Below are 19,485 nucleotides of genomic sequence, written 5' to 3'. Positions count from 1 at the left end.
ATCCTTCCAAAAGTGCCCTTTCTTTATACTTGGGTCCGTCCCCCTCTTTTCCTCTCAGCTCAGGTTTTCCAAGGAAAAGGAGAAAAGGACGAGAGAGAGAGAGAGAGAGAGAGAGAGAGAGAGAGACGGTTGACCCGGTGCTCCCAGCCGAGTCCCAGCACCAAAGGATCCCCGGGTGATCCAACTCGGTCGCCTCGATCCAGTCGGCTCGCAGCGCTCCTTTTTTCCCGCCTCCCGATTGCCTCCGTGTGTGTGTGTGTGCGCGCACAAAACAACTCCCGGAGAACCCCTCCCCCCTCCCGCGGATAAAAGGTTCAAACTCACCTCGCGGCGCTTTAACCTGTGAGGAGGACAGGAGAGGGGGAGGCGGTGGCGGCGTCGTGCCAGTCCCGAGCCGAGGGCAGCGCGGGGGAGGGGGGGTCCTGGAGCAGGCGGCTCCTCCGGGGGGGGGCAGCGGGAGGGGGCGACAGACGTGCCAGGCACCGGTTGTTTCCACCGTCCAAGCCCACCCGAGCGACGGGGAGAGGAGGAGGAGGGAGCGCGAGCTCGAGAGATCGCCGTCCGCGACAGCAGCTGGCGCTGCCTCGGAGTTGAAGCCCGCAAAGTCCGCTCGCGCTTCTTTTGTAGCACTTCGGGCTCACTCGCTCCACACTTGCATACACACCGGCTGGCCCGCACTGCGGCTGCGCGCTCCGGCCCCAACCCCACAAGGCGCGCTGGCTCTCCCGCCTCCTTCGCCGGCAGGGATTCCATGGAGCAGGAATCTCCGATCACATGGCGACTTAGCCCGCGGGGGGAGCGGGTTGCCTCTGACCTGTAGGGTGGGGGAGGGAGGACACCGGGTCACGGAACGGCAAAGTTGTTTGGACGAGGGGGTCGTCGCCGTCCTTCAGAGAGTGGATGGTTCAAGCCAGGAAAAAAGTAACCACTAATAATAATAAGCAAGAATAGAATAGAATAACAGAGTTGAAAGGGACCTTGGAGGTCTTCTATTCCAACCCCCTGCTTAGGCAGGAAACCCTACACCACTTCAGACAAATGGTTTTCCAACATTTTCTTTAAAATATCCAGCGTTGGAGCATTCACAACTTCTGGAGGCAAGTTGTTCCACTGATTAATTCTTCTATCTGTCATGAAATGTCTCCTTAGTTCTAGACTGGTTCTCTCCTTGATTAGTTTCCATCCATTGCTTCTTGTTCTACCCACAGGTCCTTTGGAGAATAGTTTGACTCCCTCTTCTTTGTGGCAACCCCTGAGATATTGGAACACTGCTCTCATGTCTCCCCTAGGAAATGATGGCTGGCTGGATGAAAACTTCTGCACCATTCAAAACCTGGGATGTACTTTACAAGTTGGCTTTAATACCTCCGTGGCTAGCAATCTAATTAATTGTAAGGAGATCAATGGTTTGGGTTTTTTTTTGGTCCCTAAGTGTCCTGGATGCTGAAACTGAGAAATGAGTCCTATGAAAGCATCTGGAACAGGTTTAATTGAAGTACTAGAAAGTATATACCCTCTTAAGTATTGGTGCTGCTTTAATGTGGCTGGTTCAGTGTGCTATGTTTGTACTGCTGTGTACTGTTTGGAATCCAAAAATCTGCACAGCTTTATTATCCAGCCACCCTGGAGTCAGCACAAAACAATCCCCGCATAAAACTTGCTGCCCCTGTTGCCAATTGCTTCTTTTGAAGGTTTTCCAAGTCATTGCTGAATAGTGTTGCTCTGAGTGTGCCAACTATTGTGGGCAAGGTTATTGGTTTTCTCCTCTGGCTTTACACAGCCAGCACCTTTCAGGAGATGGGCAGCCAGCAGCAAAAGCATCCCCTACTGCAAGGGAAGGAGGAAGGTCTCACTTCAGGACTCTGCTCCCTAAACTGTTTTATCTGCCCTTCCTCCTGAACAGGTAGTCCTCGACTTACAACTATTCGTTTAGTGACTGAAGTTACAGCGGCACTAGAACAAGTGACTTAACGACCGGTTTTCACACTTACAACTCTTGCAGAATCCCTGTGGTCAAAATTTGGGCGCTTTTTAACTGGCATGTATTTATGATCGTTGCATTATCCCTGGGTCGTGTGGTCCCCATTTGTGATCTTCCAGACCAGTGGTGGGCAACCTTTTTTTTCAACTGAGCCAAATCTCGCCAAAACCAAGATTGAAATTTACTTTGAGAGCCACATTTTTAAAACCGAAAATACATAGGATGGTACACTGTTTTTAGTTTCAATAAGTTTTTATTGAGAATATTCTGCATGCAAGTATCCACATAGGTCGGGAGGATACAAATAACACAACTAATAAACAAAAACTTTAGAACGATATTATTTATCGATAACGTTAAATTCCGTAAAATTTGCCTTACAATGTAGAGAAAATTACATCCTGACATTGACTGACAAAGTCACAACCACTAATGTGAACATTGGCCTTGCATTTCCTTGGATAGTTTGAGTAAGTCAGGTTTGTATGTTGTTGTTTTTAATTTCATCTCTCTCTCCCACTTTCTTTCTTTTTTTCTTTTTCTTTCTCTCTCTCTCTGGCTCTTTGTCTCTCTCTCCCTCCCTCCCCCATCTCTGTCACTCTGTGTGTCTGTCTGTCTGTCTGTCTCTCACTCACTCTCTGTGTGTGTGTGTCTGTCTCTGTCTCTCCCTCTGTCTCTCTCCCCTCCCTTCCTCTCTCTCTGTCACTCTGTGTATGTGGGTGTGTCTGTCTCTCACTCATTCACTTAATCACTCACTCTGTGTGTGTCTCTCTGTCTGTCTATCTGTCTCTCCCTCCCTCCCACTCTCTGTCTCTCTCTGTCTGTGTGTGTCTGTCTGTCTGTCTGTCTGTCTGTCTGTCAGTCTCTCTCTGATTCCCTCCCTCACTCCCTCTCTCTGTTCCTCTCTCTGTCTGTCTTTCTCACTCACTCACACACACACACACACACACACTGTGGTCACCTTGTTGAGTGTTCCAATCACATTTGAAACACTCAACAACTGGCCTGCATTTATGGTATTTTGCAGCATTCTGCAGTCATAGGACCAAAATTGGTTGTCACTTGCACGGGCTTTTGCAGAAGCTTCCCTCCAAAGCCCGAGAGGAGGGAGGGGAGCGGGCACCCGGCACACAGAAGAGCCACATTAAAGGGTGTAAAGAGCCGCATGTGGCTCCCGAGCCGCGGGTTGCCCACCACTGTTCCAGACAGCTTCCAACAAGCAAAGCCAATGGGAGAAGCCAGATTCACTTAATGGTCACATGATTCACCTAACAACTTCAGCCATTCTCTTAACAACTGTGGCCCCACCCCAAAAAGAACCCCATAAAAAGGAGCAAAATTCACTTAACAACTGCCTTGCTTAGCAATGGAAACTTTGGGCTCAGTTGTTACCTGTAAAGAAGCACATTTGAAGAGAGCTGGGCAGAAATATTGCCAGAATGGGAGCAGACTCTGACTATTTGTGTAATGGTCTAAGGATGACTGAAATTGACTGTTGGCTGTGTAGACAGATCCTTCATTCTGGTTTGGGGCATGATTGAAACTGGAAAATCTAAAGGAAACTGGCCATTAATGAACAAAAGCCCAGTTCAACACACTCAGTGAGGAAAATGCAAAGCTGCTCCTTATAAAAATAAAAATACATTCCAGATTCCTGTTAAAGCAGAATCGTTAAGCTTTCGTCAGTAAACAAGCAGAGGAAATATAATATTGGAATACAGTACTCTTAAAGCAGAATGGCCCTAGTTAAAAACCTCCTTTTTCCCCAAATGAAATAATGAAATTGTCCCCTCCTCCCTTCTGCTTGGTTGGAAAGTAGAGAAATTGGGGTCAAAAGTTGATGGGAGGTGACATTTCTGAAAGGGACTCAGGCAATCAAGGGCTTAAGTGGGGTCAAAAGATGTGGGGGGAGGTTGGCTGAGGCCAGGTGTTGCCCACACCTCCCAACCCACCTCTAATCAGCTGAATTCAGTCCAAGACAATGGGTGACAAAGAGTTACAGAAATGACATACCCTGAAGCTAGGTGGGACTTGTGTTAGCTTAAGAGGGAAAATGTTGTTTTAAAAATCAGTACAGGTAGTCCTTGGCTTACAATGGAGCCCAAAATTTCTGTTGCTAAATGAGTGAATTTTCTTAAGTGAATTTTGCCCCATTTTACAACCTTTCTTGTTAAGTGAATCATTGCAGTTGTGAAATTTGTAACACGGTTGTTAAGTGAATCTGGCTTCCCCATTGACTTTGCTTGCCAGAAAGTTGTAAAAGGTGATCACAAGACCTGGGGTCACTGCAACCGTCATAAATATGAGTCAGTTGCCAAGCATCTGAATTTTGATCATGTGACCATGATGGGATGCTGCAATGGTTATGTGAAAAATGGTCGTAAGTCACTTTTTTCAGGGCCACTGTAACTTTGAACGGTCACTAAACGAACTATAATAAGTTGAGGACTACCTGTATACTTAAATGATGATTTAAAGGTGTCCCATTCATGTCTGTGGCCAAGAGAGAAATTAGATGGGGAGAAAGCATGATAGTGCCAAGGTTAAATATAATATAAATAGAGCCAATTGGCCTATGACTCAGGACACCTTAAAAGGTAGACAAAGTATTGCAATTCAAGGATATATTATATGGATTAGAACCATGTTTGTCAAATGCTGTTGTGGCCATCCAGTGGAGCAAATTCGGACAGTGAGGAGGTTGGGGAGGAACATGGGCCAGTCCTGGAGTCTGGAGAAGGCTCTGATGAGGGCTCTGCATCGGAGGCAAAGAGGGGGCCAGAGCCCTATACCAGTTATGAGCTGCCTTCAGAGTCAGAAATCAGTGAGGCAGATGAACAGCTGGAGCCTGTTCCCAGTACATGCATGCACAGGCGAAGGGAACAAGACGATGAATGGCCCCTCCCAGAGGAAATAAAAGAGGAGCAAAAGGAGACTGGAGTTGGCAGGAGACAATTAGTCACTAATTGGTTCGTGACTCCGAGACTCCTTGCCAGGTTTTGCAGATATCGGCCTGTCAGCTCTCCAAGCCAGATAAGGTCTGTGACCGTAAATCCTCCTTTGAAAGACTTTGCTGGTTGTGAATGAGCAGAATTCATTGTAAATTAATAAAAGAGGTTTTTGCCGGGACAAGGAGTTTGTTTCATGCTCTTGGGAAGCCTCGGTCAGAACAAATGCTTTTTGTGGAATGTTTATGGTCTTTATGGAGTCGGTCCTCCCCACCAGTACATTATTTGTATCCATTTAGCAAATCTCCTCTGTTTATTAAGTGTATTCGTTTACCGAGCCTAGCATTAAAAATATAAGCAGTGTTCTTAGCTGTTCTTATACTGCAGGAGGAATCCTTGGACTTGTTCATATTTTAATTAAAGGAGACTTTTTGTTCCTTTTGTTAAGGAAACACATCTTTTCTCACTGGTCACTCAACCAGCCCTCTCTCCTTCATGTAGGCTCTTTCCAGTGTCCCTGAGCAGCAATGACCTTGATGGAAAACTACTGTGTTTCTGTGACAACATCACATCCTTGTTTCCATTGGTGTCAACAGATGTCCGTGTTTTCCAGCAGCCTGTATAATTAATGAACTTGAGCAATAATGTATCCTTGGCTGTTGCTCCCTGACATTTGCAAAGAAATAGGACAGGTTCAAATCATCAGTCATAGTAATAAATGGCCTCCACTACATTTTAGTAAACTAAAGGAAGGTGTTTACTTCTGACGCTAATTTCTTCCTTCCTTCCTTCCTTCCTTCCTTCCTTCCTTCCTTCCTTCCTTCCTTCCTTCCTTCCTTTCTTTATTTTTCTTCCTTCCTTTCAATTAAGTGATAGAGACCTTTAGGATTGAACTACTATGAAATAGAACAAAACCTTCTTCTTTTAGACCAATTTAAACAAGGTGTGAAGTGCTGGATACTGAATGCGAGATTAATCCTAGGCTGGAATATTTTACAGGTTACCTACAGTACATCTAAGCATGGCAACTCTCTTCTCTCTGCCCGATAATGTTGCTTTGACATATATTATTTCCTTTGATTCTTCAATTCTACAATTGGCTGTTTGACCAGATGCCAATTTGCCTAACACTCTTTAAAATCTTAACTTGATCTCAATCCTGGAAGTGGGCAGAGACTACACAACTATGAAAACTTAAATTCTAAAAAATCCTTCTGACACTTCCCTCAGGCTATGTTCTGTGCTGCTTAGAATTTAGAGCCCAACCCAGCTCCACCGTGCATGTGTGCACACCTCCCGCTGGCCAGTTGGTCTTCGGGTCTCTGCCGCGCATGCCTTCCCCGATCTCCGCAGTTTTTCCCTCAGCATGTCCCACCTTTCTCCCCCCAGCGTGTCCTAGCTTTCTCCTGCATTTCTGTTGCCCATGCCTTTCTCAATCTCTGCAGTTTCCACCCTCCGCAGGTGCCTCTCCGTTGCAAGAATGGAGGAGAAAGCTAGGGCGCACTGGGGGCAGAAACTGCAAATATCGGGGAAGGCATGGGGGGCAGGAATGCAGGAGGAAGCTAGGATGCGCTGAGGGGAGAAACTGGAGATCGCAAGGGTCCCCCGCTCCCCATTTTGGGCCTGAGAAGCCTCCTGCATCAACCTGGAAGCCAAAACGGGGCATGAGCTAGAGGCATGCGCAGGGAATATGTGGGCATGCGCAGGGCGCGTGCACAGGTGGCATTCACATTGGATTTGGGGGGATTGGGACATTCCTTCACGCACGCTTCGGGCTCTCGACACCAAAAAGGTTAACCATCACTGCCCTACACCATTTCTGCCAGATGTCTGTCCAGTCTATTCTTGAAAGCTTCCAGTGATGAAGCTCCCACAGCTTCTGAAAAAAAAGCTGTTCCATTGGTTGATTGCTTTCACTGTCAGAAAATTTCTTCTTATTTCCAGGTTGAATCTCTCCTTCAGTTCAGTTTCTATCCATTATCCTTGTCTGGCCTTCAAGTGCTTTGGCAAATAGCTTAATCCCCTCCTCTCTGTGGCAGCCTCTCAAATATTGGAAATTGGAGTTCTATGTGGGTACGTTTGTAAAGTCATTTCTTGATCAGGTTAGATGATCAAATTAAGTCTTTATTGGAATAAAGCAGAGCTAGAAGGATGATTTTTTAAAAAAAAACCACATTTGGACCCACTGCATTAGAAAAGTTAGTTTCTAACTTTGTTTCCTAATCTTGATGCTATACCAACTTCTAAATCTCCTCATTTTCCAAGTATCCTGGCTTCAGAGAATAAGACAAGATAGCTGGAAGAGCTGACGTATACCTTCTGCTCCCACAAACTCCCTGTTTAGCAGCATTAGGAAGCCATGAATTCATAGGCCTCTAACAAGAAGCTCACAAAGGGCTTGACAAATGCTTGCAGTGTGAGGAAGTTTGTCTTTCATTGCTGGTTGATCAGGCAAATCACATTATTCCACTACTCACAAAGCCTCAGCTGTTATATTCAAGGTCCCTCCCATTTCCCTGCTTTCTTTCAGTCTCCCTGTCAGGCATCTTGTGACCTTTTCTCCCTCTTAGCCTTTCTCAAAGTTAGTTCCTTTGCCGAGGAAGCTTCTTGTGTAGTTGACAATGCCACTCTTCAACTGTTTAAGTACCTGCCACAGCTAACAACTCCTCTCCACTCCCATTCCCATGTAAACAGGGTTGGCATATGCAAATACGTATTATTATTATTATTATTATTATTATTATTATTATTATTATTATTATTATTATTATTATTATTATTATTATTATTATTATTATTATTATTATTATTATTATGCATTCCCTTGCTCCTGAAAATGTGGGAAAAAATAGAAAAGTTTGCTATCATTGTCAAGAGTAAAAGATGGCACATCTTGACTGCCTAACATAATTTTACACCAAGTCATTATGATGATACTAAGGAGATGCAATTGAAGTGCCCATAAACCCTTAGACACAAAATGTATGTCCTTTAAAAATGTTACAGGAAAACTATGTACACATTTTAATTGAGGGCTTATATTTTTAGAAAGCATATCTAGGCTCCAGCGTTGGGTGCTTTTTTGCAACACTTGCTTACAGCATCATCATAAGCACTTAATGTAATATATTTAAACTCAAACTGGTTTAATATTTTATGCATACGTTTTCAATGGCTAGAAAATAAGGCACAATGCTTTGTATGAATGTATTCAATTTATAAATATGCTTAGGTATGCCTCACAATTCAGCTAATATATGGGCTGAACAGAAATCTACTGCTCAATCCTAATATTTTCTTTTGATTTCTAATAATGCTTACCTTGAAAGAGTAATGACCTTAAAATCGTACAGTTGAAAGTACATATTACTTGGAACTGGTTCTTTTATTTGAACAGAGGTGACAAAATTACAATATCATTCTAATTACAATATGACATCCCCGAGGATGGCAGAAGCATATCAGAACTTTGGAAAATCACTAAGCAATAAACATTATAAGCTCAGGATAGGATTATGTTAGCAAAACGGTTGAAACATTTATTAATCATTTTTCTTTCTTTTTCATTTTCTTCCATGTTTATGGAAAAATACACAAAGCAGAAATCAAGAACCCTGATTTTAAAAACCATCAAGAAATGTGAGGTTAGTGATCCCAGCCTTCCAAAATCCTTGCCACATCGACAGGAGAAGGTACTGTTAAATCAGCTTCTGCATGGACAGACGGGTGTGAATTTCTCTCCTGTTCATTTTGCCTTGCTGGCTGCTCAATAGGATGTTGAGTTTTGTAATAATGATTCCTTCTCTGTGTAGTCCAAATGAGCAGTGAGACTATTCAATGTTACAGAAGGTCTTTCCTCAACCCAAGTCCAGCATTTCTCTCCCCCAGCACTCAAAAAGTACGAAGATAGCTAATCAGTCCTCATTGTCCAGCTGTCAGCCTTATCAGGTAGACTAGACAGGAAACATGACCGGATGAGCTAATTCTACTTTATTGCAAAGCTACATTAACAGACCCTTGCAAGTCAGAAACTACACTTCTCCTGCCATCGCCTTTACAGTCCGAGAACTTGGGGAGGGTTCCTTCTGATGCTCCGCCCAATATGCAGCTGTGTGTTATGCTGTCCCTTATTTGACCATTCCCTGGGCAGCATCTCTGCGCCCTGTCTCCCAAGGTCTGGTACTGTTGCATCAGCTGACCTATAGAATAGGAGAAAGGTTATCATCCAGTGTCCCGCTCTTTAACATTCTATAATTGATTTGCAAACATGCTCCTACCTCCAGTCCATACAAAAATAGCAATAACAAATTGCTTTTCCTCTCCCATGTTTTTCACCTATGTTTGGCTAGTAATTTATAAAATTTAAGAGACTTCTAGGAGTAGAATCTATGACAGGGAAGTTCAGTGGAAGAAACAGTAAGAGTAAGCGGGATGCTCTGTGCACAGTCACTCATGCCCTCGTCCTTTCTCGCCTGGACTACTGCAATGCTCTCTACATGGGGCTGCCCTTGAAGAGCACCCGGAGGCTTCAGCTGGTCCAGAATGCGGCCGCGCGGGTTGTCATGGGGGTATCTAGGTGCTCCCATGTTACATCCCTTTTAGGCGGCCTGCACTGATTGCCGGTTGTTTTCTGGGTGCAATTCAAGGTATTAATTATGACCTTTAAAGCACTCCATGGCTTAGGCCCAGGGTACCTGCGAGACCACCTACTACCCCCAGTAGCCTCCCACCATCCAGTACGATCCCACAGAGTTGGCCTCCTCAGGGTGCCGTCGGCCAGGCAGTGTCGGCTGGTGACCCCCAGGGGGAGAGCCTTCTCTGTGGGAGCGCCTTCCCTCTGGAATGAGCTGCCCCCGGAGCTCCGCATAATCCCCGACCTCCGGCCCTTCCAATGCACCCTAAAAAGTTGGCTTCTCCAGCAAGCCAGCCTGGCCTGTTAATTTTAACTTATTTTAAATGTATTGTTTTCTTTTTAATTCGGTTTGGGTTTTTTTTTGGATATGGATTTAATCTTTTTTAACTTTTGGGATGTGTGTTTTTTAATGTTGTACGCCGCCCCGAGTCCTTTTGGAGAAGGGCGGCATATAAATCCAAATAAACCAAACCAAACCAAACCTAAGCAGGCATTTGATTCTTCCCAAAGTTTCTAAAGTATGTCTCTGTTGTGTTTAAAACGCCCTAGAATTGTGTAGGTGAATTACTGGCATACAGACAAGTTTACACTAAGGGATTTCCCCCACTAATTTCACCCATGTATGATTCCTATGATATCTGGGTCGGGGAGCCCAGAAGAGGAAGATTGCCATATCTGGGTTGTAAAAATTGGAGCAACCACTGGATGGCAACAAAGATTTCTCTGTATTCCTTTACTGCCATCTACTGGTCATTCAGAATATTTGCAGCTCAGATACCTTAAGCCTAGAAGGAAGCAGGGTATCAAACTGAATAGGTTAAGGGGATTTAAACTTCCATTAATAGACTGAGAAGTAAGTGAAGCCGGTATCATGAAGAAAATCCGTATAGCTAGACCTTGACATAGAAGCACAATTGAGCACAATTGCGATCACATGACTGTGGGAATGCTGTAATGTCGTAAGTTTGAAACCTGGTCATAAGTCACTTTTCCAGTGCCATTGTAACTTCAAACAGTCACTAAATATATGGTTATAAGTTAAGAACTACCTGTATTGCATTTCCATGGGTGCTTCGTTCTCCAACAAATGTGGAACGATCTGTTTAACTGTAAGTGAACATTTTGTCTAAATCCAGGGCTGATGTTACTCAAATCATAGAAAATCAGAATACTTGGCAGTGATGTACATGTTATGTATATTCTGTGTATGCGTTTAGGTCAGCGGTTCTCAAATAGTGGGGCGCCCCCCCCTGGGGGGGCACGAGGCTCCGTAAAGGGGGGGCGCGAAGGCTCCCTTTCCATCTGGGTGCAGCGGCGGCGGCGTGGGCGAGGCATAATATATCCCGCCTGGAAGTGGCAGCACTTCGGACTGTGGATTTTCATTGGAGCTGCGGGCTGGAGCTGTGCAAGAAGCTTGCTCGGGCGGGGGTGGGAGGGAGGGAAGCATGGCTGTCCCAGGCTTCCCTCCCCCCCCACCCCCCCAGCTCAAGCAGACTTTTTGCACAGCTCCAGCCCGCGGCTCTGATGAGTCTCTGAGCAGTCCCCAGCGCTGCCACTTCAAGCCGGGATATATTCTGCCATGCCGTCGGCGGCGTCTTTATGCAGGTAGCTCGCCTCCCCGCCAGCATTCCGTCTGGAAGCGGAAGCGCAACAGGGGAAGGGACAAAGGGGCGGCGGTCGCCCGATCTTGCCACCGCCACCCCTTCGCCCCTGGTAATGGCGACTGTTGTGCTGCTGCTTCCAGCTGGGATGCTGGAGGAGCTGCTGGCAGGGAGGGAGGGAAGAAAGGGAGGAGGGAGTAAGGATAGACAAGCAAGAGGGAAAGAGGAAAGAAGGCAAGCAGGCAGGAAGGAGGCAGAAGGAAGGAGGGAAGAATGGAACTGGAAGGGAGGCAGGGAAGGAGGGAGGGAGAAAGGAAGGATAGGAGGATAGGGAAAGAGGAAAGAAGGCAGGCAGGCAGGGGGAAAGAGGAAGGAGGGAACTGGAAGGGAGGCAGGAAGGAAGGGAAGGAGGAAGGGAGGGTGGAAGGAAGGATAGACAAGCAAGAGGGAAAGAGGAAAGAAGGCAAGCAGGCAGGAAGGAGGCAGAAGGAAGGAGGGAAGAATGGAACTGGAAGGGAGGCAGGGAAGGAGGGAGGGAGAAAGGAAGGATAGGAGGATAGGGAAAGAGGAAAGAAGGCAGGCAGGCAGGGGGAAAGAGGAAGGAGGGAACTGGAAGGGAGGCAGGAAGGAAGGGAAGGAGGAAGGGAGGGTGGAAGGAAGGATAGACAAGCAAGAGGGAAAGAGGAAAGAAGGCAAGCAGGCAGGAAGGAGGCAGAAGGAAGGAGGGAAGAATGGAACTGGAAGGGAGGCAGGGAAGGAGGGAGGGAGAAAGGAAGGATAGGAGGATAGGGAAAGAGGAAAGAAGGCAGGCAGGCAGGCAGGGGGAAAGAGGAAGGAGGGAACTGGAAGGGAGGCAGGAAGGAAGGGAAGGAGGAAGGGAGGGTGGAAGGAAGGATAGACAAGCAAGAGGGAAAGAGGAAAGAAGGCAAGCAGGCAGGAAGGAGGCAGAAGGAAGGAGGGAAGAATGGAACTGGAAGGGAGGCAGGGAAGGAGGGAGGGAGAAAGGAAGGATAGGAGGATAGGGACAGAGGAAAGAAGGCAGGCAGGCAGGGGGAAAGAGGAAGGAGGGAACTGGAAGGGAGGCAGGAAGGAAGGGAAGGAGGAAGGGAGGGTGGAAGGAAGGATAGACAAGTAAGAGGGAAAGAGGAAAGAAAGCATGTGACTACGGTGGGAGACGAGGAAAGACCGGTGCGCTATGTTATGCAGAGGTGTACTTATAACAATTTTATAGACAAATTATACTATTTACAGTCGCGCGGGGGGGGGGGCGCGAAATGTTTTCTTCTTCCTAGGGGGGGCATGACAGAAAATAATTGAGAAGCACTGGTTTAGGTGAAGTTGTAAACACATCCTTGATGGGTGGGGGAAGAGACAACAATTAATTAATTAATACCTGCCCAGCTTTATTGCTCAGCATGTCACTAAGCACAAGTTTTTAATTCTCTGGAAATCAGTGTGAAAATAGAATTAATACTTCATTGAATCCAAACTATTTTAATAGGCCTGGCTGCAACTTAGTCTGAAACTGGCTGCTGAACATTGCCTCTTATTTTCAATTTATTCCTGGTAACACCCCCTGTGCTGCAACAGGGTAATTGTGATACAGTTATTCTGCTTGTGCACTTTGAAGCCACCGAATTCCATCTCATTTCAAAATCAATAGCTCTTTTTGGAAAAACAACTTGCCCTGAATATCTGGCACAATTGGATGCAGCGTGAAATGGGAAGACATCAAGGGAAGCATTAGTGCTAATACTCCAACTAGATCAGCCAGTTTTCCCTAGCGTCAAGAGGCAGATATCCTGATTATTATCCTTTTATTGTCTAGCTTGATTTTTGATTGCTGGTTGTCTTATTGCAAAAGATCTAGTTTTCCATTATCTTAAAGCAGGGGTGTCCAAACCTGGCCACGTTAAGACTTGTGGGCTTCAACTCCCAGAATTCCCCAATCAGCATAGCTGAGAGTTGAAATCCACAAGTCTTAAAAGTGGCCAAGGTTGGACATCCCTGATCTAAAGCAACAGAGGTGCATGCAAATGCTGCAACGGCAGAAGCAGTGATATCAGCATCTTAGGGTGAGTCCGCAGACTGAAGAAGCATCATCATCGGAGGCCCCTGCAGATCATGGTGAGTTGGGGCATGCCTTGACCGGACACTGAGGCCCCCCGGCTCTTAATTGGGCCACCAAAATGAAGATTGTGCTTTTAATTAGACCATAGAAAAACGATCCAATCCTATTCTTGTATTTGACAGAGGAGGGCAAGCCACAGCCTTTTTCTACAATGCCTAGTTACATTTTCCAGAAATGGAAAGCCTGAGAATTTTTCTATGTTAACTTTCCCATTCCTTTGCTGGTTTTGCCGTATCTCTTTCCTCCTTCCTTTGGAGACAAGGGGGTAGCTGAGAAAACCATTAACTATCTAAACAGCACCATGCAGGGCCAACTGGTAAATTATTCTTAGGGTTTGTATTACTGTATAGAAATGGAATAGACTATGTGGTATTTCACAAACACTAATGATCACGCTGCATTCCCGTTCACTATTTCATTTTCAGCATTTGATTTAAGAAGGCAGAAAGAGTCTGCCTGCCATCAGGTATAATGAAGTGGAATGAAGCACCAGACATCTGACTTTTCACTATTTATTTTTCACAGCTTGCAGGTGGTGGGTGCTGTGGAGTTGCTGCTACAGGCTAGATCTTATCCGAGGCCTCCCCACTGGGTCTGTGCCTCAACAATATCCTTGATATGTGCATGAATGCACAAGAATGCCATTCCAGAAATAATTTACTTAACAGAGTGCAACTCCTTTCTTACTCTATTTAACAGAATCTTGTCAAGACTTTCTGTCCCCTGGGATATGAGTCTGTCTTGCAATAATTAAAATTAGAACTTTCTACAGCCAGAGTGCAACTTGGCATAAATGATGGAATGCACATAATATTACTGAGCTATAAAATATCACAGAGAAAGGAATACAGAATAACAGAGTTGGAAGGGATCTTGGAGATCTTCTAGTCCAAACCCCTCGCTCAGGGTTCCATAGCAGTGTACCAATATCTGAGGGGCTGCAAAGAAGAGGGAGTCAACCTATTCTCCAAAGCACCTGAAGGCAGGACAAGAAGCAATGGATGGAAGCTAATCAAGGAGAGAAGCAAGCTAGAACTAAGGAGAAATTTACTGACAGTTTGAATGATTTGCCTCCAGAAGTTGTGGATGCTCCAACATTGGAAGTTTTTAAGAAGAGATTGGACAACCACTTGCCTAAACCGGTGTAGGGTTTCCTGCCTGAGCAGGGGGTTATATCCCAAGATAGTAAGACAAGGCCATCACATCTGAAGTCATTCACCTACTTTACACTTTCAACATAACGTATTTTTCAGAGTATAAGATGCACCTTTTTCCCTCAAAAAAGAGGCTGAAAATCTGAGTGTGTCTTATACATTGAATACAGCATTTTTTTTGCCTCCTGAGATGCCGTCCCCTTCACCAAAATGGCCATGCATAGCTTGTAGGAAACTTTCAGGGAGCTTCTGGGGGCTGGGGAGGGCAGAAATGAGCAAAAAATGGGCTGTTTTTGCTCAATTGTGCCACTCCCCAGCCCCAGGAGCACTATAAACTTTCTAATGCCCTTTTTTTTGACAAAAAACGGGCCCGTTTTTGTGAAAAAAAAGGCCATTTTTTGCTCGTTCCCCCCCCCAAAAAAAACACTCTACAAGCTTCCTAAGGGCTATTCATGCCCTTTTTTTGAAAAAAAAAAAGTGGGCCCATTTTTGCGAAAAACGGGCCGTTTTGGGGAGGTTTGCAGAGTGCAAAAACTTTTTTTTTAATTTGCCTCTTCAAAATCTTGGTGCGTCTTATGCTCTGGTGCATCTTATACTCTGAAAAATATGGTAATAAGTTTGAAAGTTAATCACTTTGTCAACTTCTTTAAGGTGTGTTAGATTTCATACTTCCATAGCTTTATTCTCCCCATGAGAATCCTCCTTGTTCATAATTAATACAGAAACATAAATATCCTCACATATGACACCCAGAAGCACCTCTCATCTTGAGATGCACTTATTAATTGCAAGGAGATCTAACTTGTCCAGAGGTTTCTCACCTCACTAGAACACATCAGAATGAAATTAGCTTCATAGCATCAAACCAGGATGAAAGAGTCAAGGTGGAAAATCTAGATTAAAGGGCCACTACAAGAAAATATTCACACTAAAAAATGAAGGGGAGTGTGTTCCTAAAAATAAGCAATGTGGGAATTCGTGGTCTTGCAACAACATGATTTTTCTGTTTCATAAAAATTGCTCTTGCTAAGGAAACTTAAGGAGAATGAAATGAAAATATTGGGTTTAATACAGTACGAGGGCAATGCAGTGGTGGGTTTCAGAAATTTTTAGAATCTCTTCTGTAGGCGTGGCCTGCTTTGTGGGAGTGGCTTGCCAGCCATGTGACCGGGTCGGAGTGGCTTGGCAGTCATGTGACTAGGTGAGCTTGTAAAATGTGGTGAAACTCATTTAACAATGCTCTTGCTTAGCAACCAAAATGTTGGCTCAAAAATTCTGGCATTTGAAGTCTTATAGCTGTCAAGTTACAAGACCTTTGCACCCCTAACCCTTTAGGGAAAAAAACCCTAAGGGTGTTCAAATTTGACAGCTTTAAGACTTGTGGATTTCAACTCCCAGAATTCCTCCTCTAGTCATGTTGGCTCAGGAACTCTGGCATTGAAGTGTGCAAGTCTTAAAGCTGTCAAGTTACAAGACCCTTGCACCCCTAACCCTTTAGAAAAAAAACCCCAGGGTTGTTCAAACTTGACAGCTTTAAGACTTGTGGACTTCAACTCCCAGAATTCCTCCTCCCGCTCTTCATCTTGATGATGTGCGAACGGACAGGCGGGGGGAGGGAGCTGGAACTGCTTCTAAACGGCACTGTAGATTTGTGGAACCTCTTCTATAGAAGAGGTTAGAACTGGCAGGAACCCATCCCTGGGGCAATGTTGTGAGGGCACTTATTGATGTTTTTCTAACAAAGTTTGCAATTTTATGTCACTCTTTAAAAACTTCATGTAATTTTTGCAGCTAATGATGTGAATTCTAATCCACAAATATGTTTCAGTCAGCATTGTTATATGTTTTTTCACTGAAATATTTATAGCATTTAGTAATAATCGTATTGTGTAAATTAATCTAAGAGACTTTAGGATCCTTGCTGTGCTCAGTTGGTTTACTTGACAAGTTTGTATTTCTATAGTGTGATGTTTTTATCCCATTATTACATATGTAAACATAACCTATTTCATCTCTGAGCTTTTAAGAATCGTATTTGGAATCATAAAGGCCAACTTACAAGTTTATTTTCTGTGAATGTATTGCAGAAAACAAAGAAAAAGATAACTTCTTGTTCTATTTTTTCCCCCTCTTCCAGGTGTACATTCCAGTATCCAAGGTAGGAACTGAAGAAGCTGAATTCTTTAAGAGAATTTGCTTTAAGGCAAACTGGATAGTGGAGTTATCTAAGAGGAATATATTCCTTTTCTTAAAAAGTACAGAGGGAAATATGTTCCTTTTCTCAAGCATGTTTTTTTTTCTTTAAGAACCCCTGATGTGTGCCAAAGTAAAGGTGGAAGAATCTAAAACAAATCTTTATGTTTATTTTCACAAGCACTCAAAGCCTGAAGCACTTTAAAGACACCCGATGGAGAGTCCTCTGCACCCTATAATTTATCTTCTTCAGTGTTCTTAATACCTGAAACTGAAAAAGAACTTTAAAAAAAAACCTTCAAATACTTGGCTGTAGCTTTCAGGAAATGTGAAAAAAATATTTTTAGAAGTTTCAGAAGCACTAGAATAATGTAGTAATATATAACCTCAACTTTCTACTTTTACATAGGAATATATGCTAGCCATTTCTATAATAATAGACCTATCTTATCGGCAAAACCCAGAATCACAGTTTCATTTTTTCCCCATCCCAAGCACAAAGTCCAGAAGTGGTTTTCAAATAAAAACAAAGTTGTATATAACTATATAAAAATAAAAACTTTAGCTTGTATGCTATTACCTTATTCTATTGTGTTAAAAAGAAATCAATTTCTTTTTCTTTCCCCCCTTACTCTACACTTCCCCCCCCCCCTCTTTTTTTCCTCCCCTATTTTCCCATTATTATCATTTTTCTTCATATTTTATTTTTTGGTAAACTAATAAAATTTGTAAAAGTTTATTTTTTTGAGGAGTGATTTTTACATTTAAAACATTCCCCTTAAGCACTATTTTATCACACTTAAGGCTACAGTTCATTAACTGTGATTAATTGATAGATTAAGTGCTGTCTAGTCTGTGTCAGCCATGTAGATAGATTTTTCTCTAAGAGGATATGTCTTTAGTTTAGTCCTTCAAGTCTTTTAACAGTCTAGCTTTTGTTCAAATGCTAAATCTGCAGAGCTGATTGAACCATCAAGTAGATGACCAGTCTGTTGTGTATAAGTAGTTTCTGTGTGTTTCAGTGTGTCATGTTATCCCAGTTTAAGTAAGCCTTTCCATAAAGCAGCTTGCTTATGTATAAACTGGTTTCTTCCAAAGATCATCCACATATTCCCTTAAATCAGGGGTGTCAAACTCAAGTCCTGCGTGCCAGATGTGGATTGTGATGTAGTCGGATCAGGCCCATGGGGGCCAGCCTGCATTGCTTCAGCCCGGTCTACTCGCATCGCTTCGACTCGGTCTACCCAATGCAAAGAGGAAACATGGCAGCAGTTTGGGGAATGGCATCAAGCTGGCCATGCCCACCCAGCTAGCACACCCACCCAGGCGGCCACGGAGAGTTAGTGGTGTAAAGCTGGCCACGCTAACCCAGGCGGCTGTGCCTACCTGGCCCCCCGAGGTCAACCACAGCCCTGATGCGGCCCTCAATGACATTGAGTTTGATACCCCTGCCTTAAATGGATTCGGTGCCTGTGCAAAGCATTATTTCGGGTAGTTTTAGCCGATTTTTAGATAAGACAAAGGCCCTTTGTTTGCCGAAGGAGCTGCCTCCTACCATTAGATCCTCTCGGTTTCAAATAGTGACAGCATTTCCATGACTGTCTTCTAAATGAATGTCTAAAGGTTGACTCGGCCTTCCATCCTTCTGAGGTCAGTAAAATGAGGACCCAGATTGTTGAGGACAATATGCTGACTCTGTAAACCACTTAGAGAGAGCTGTAAATATAAGTCTAAGTGCTATTGCTTCTTTGAATTGTGGATTTCTCAATTTCTTCTATGTTCATTTCATACTTATTTTGTTCCCTCTCCAGAATTGCTACCTGTTGCATCAATATGTGAAATGAGAGCAAATACCTCCCTTCTAAGTGTTTGAACCTGTGCCTGATGCATTGGAGAGAAAAGCAAACTGTTAAACTGGTGATTTGCCCAGGAAGATCTTAAAAAAAAAACCTGACACAAAAGGACCTTATCATTTGGAACCACAAAGAAAACCTATGGATATATAGACCCAAATAAGGATTATGAGACAGGGTACCGCAAGTAATAACCTTCCTAAGTACTATATAAAATAATCAGGAATATCTCATATGCAAACAAATTTGATGGAACACTTACATAAAGCTAACACATAATGCTATGCTATGAGTTGTTTAACAAGCCTGGGTTAAATATGGTACAATTGGCTATATTCTCTTGTAATACACATCCATATGATCTTGGTTTATTTTCCAAAGAAATGTTCTTGAAGTTAATGGTAGATATTTTTTCATTCGGTGCTTTGCTGTAGCCATCACAGCTCTTGTCAAGACCTCTGAGCTCTTGTAAATAGCTGCGTGGTTTTATTTTTCTTTTGAATATCTTGCTTGTTTATAGCTAATACAGAAATGAGCACAAGATCACTTTTTACATTCTATTACACTGCTCTGTTTTTTCCCCTCTGATTGGGTTATCAGTCTGAGCCAATTATTACAAAGCTCTTAATTTTTCCCCCTTCTAAGTGATTAGGTTATCAGTCTGAGCCAATTATTACACTGAAAGTACCATAATATTCATCATTTAGTAGCTCAATCACCTCCACTAACATTTTGGCACATACTAAATGATCAGGACATTTTCATGTTCATGGCAAAAGATTATATATTTATTTAGTATGGCAGCTCTATATATTGGATTTCTATTCTCATAACACCCAGCCTGATAAATCTCACAAATTATGGACCACAGATAGAAGAGTGTTTTATATTCCGATTTCGTCTGGTGCTTCTTCAATTTTATTTTTGTTTGTAGCCGGTTCCCCTGTCCAGTATCTCTCCACACACTAGTTTTCAATGACTGAGACCAAAA

The 19,485-nt window shown here is 43.7% G+C and overlaps 1 protein-coding gene across 1 annotated transcript in view; it reads right to left on the bottom strand.

Annotated features, from left to right (window-relative positions):
- KANK1 (KN motif and ankyrin repeat domains 1) overlaps positions 1–456 on the bottom strand; it is a 143,703-nt gene extending 143,247 nt beyond the window's left edge. The window contains exon 1 of the mRNA XM_081942203.1: positions 325–456. The gene's annotated coding sequence lies outside the window, so the exon portion shown is untranslated. The remainder of the gene's footprint in view (positions 1–324) is intronic.
- Between the last annotated feature and the right edge of the window lie 19,029 nt (positions 457–19,485).

The sequence above is a fragment of the Natrix helvetica genome (genome assembly GCF_964273705.1).
Source record: "Natrix helvetica genome assembly, chromosome: 2".
Lineage (NCBI taxonomy): Eukaryota > Metazoa > Chordata > Lepidosauria > Squamata > Natricidae > Natrix > Natrix helvetica.
This window is presented reverse-complemented; position numbering and strand designations above follow the sequence as displayed.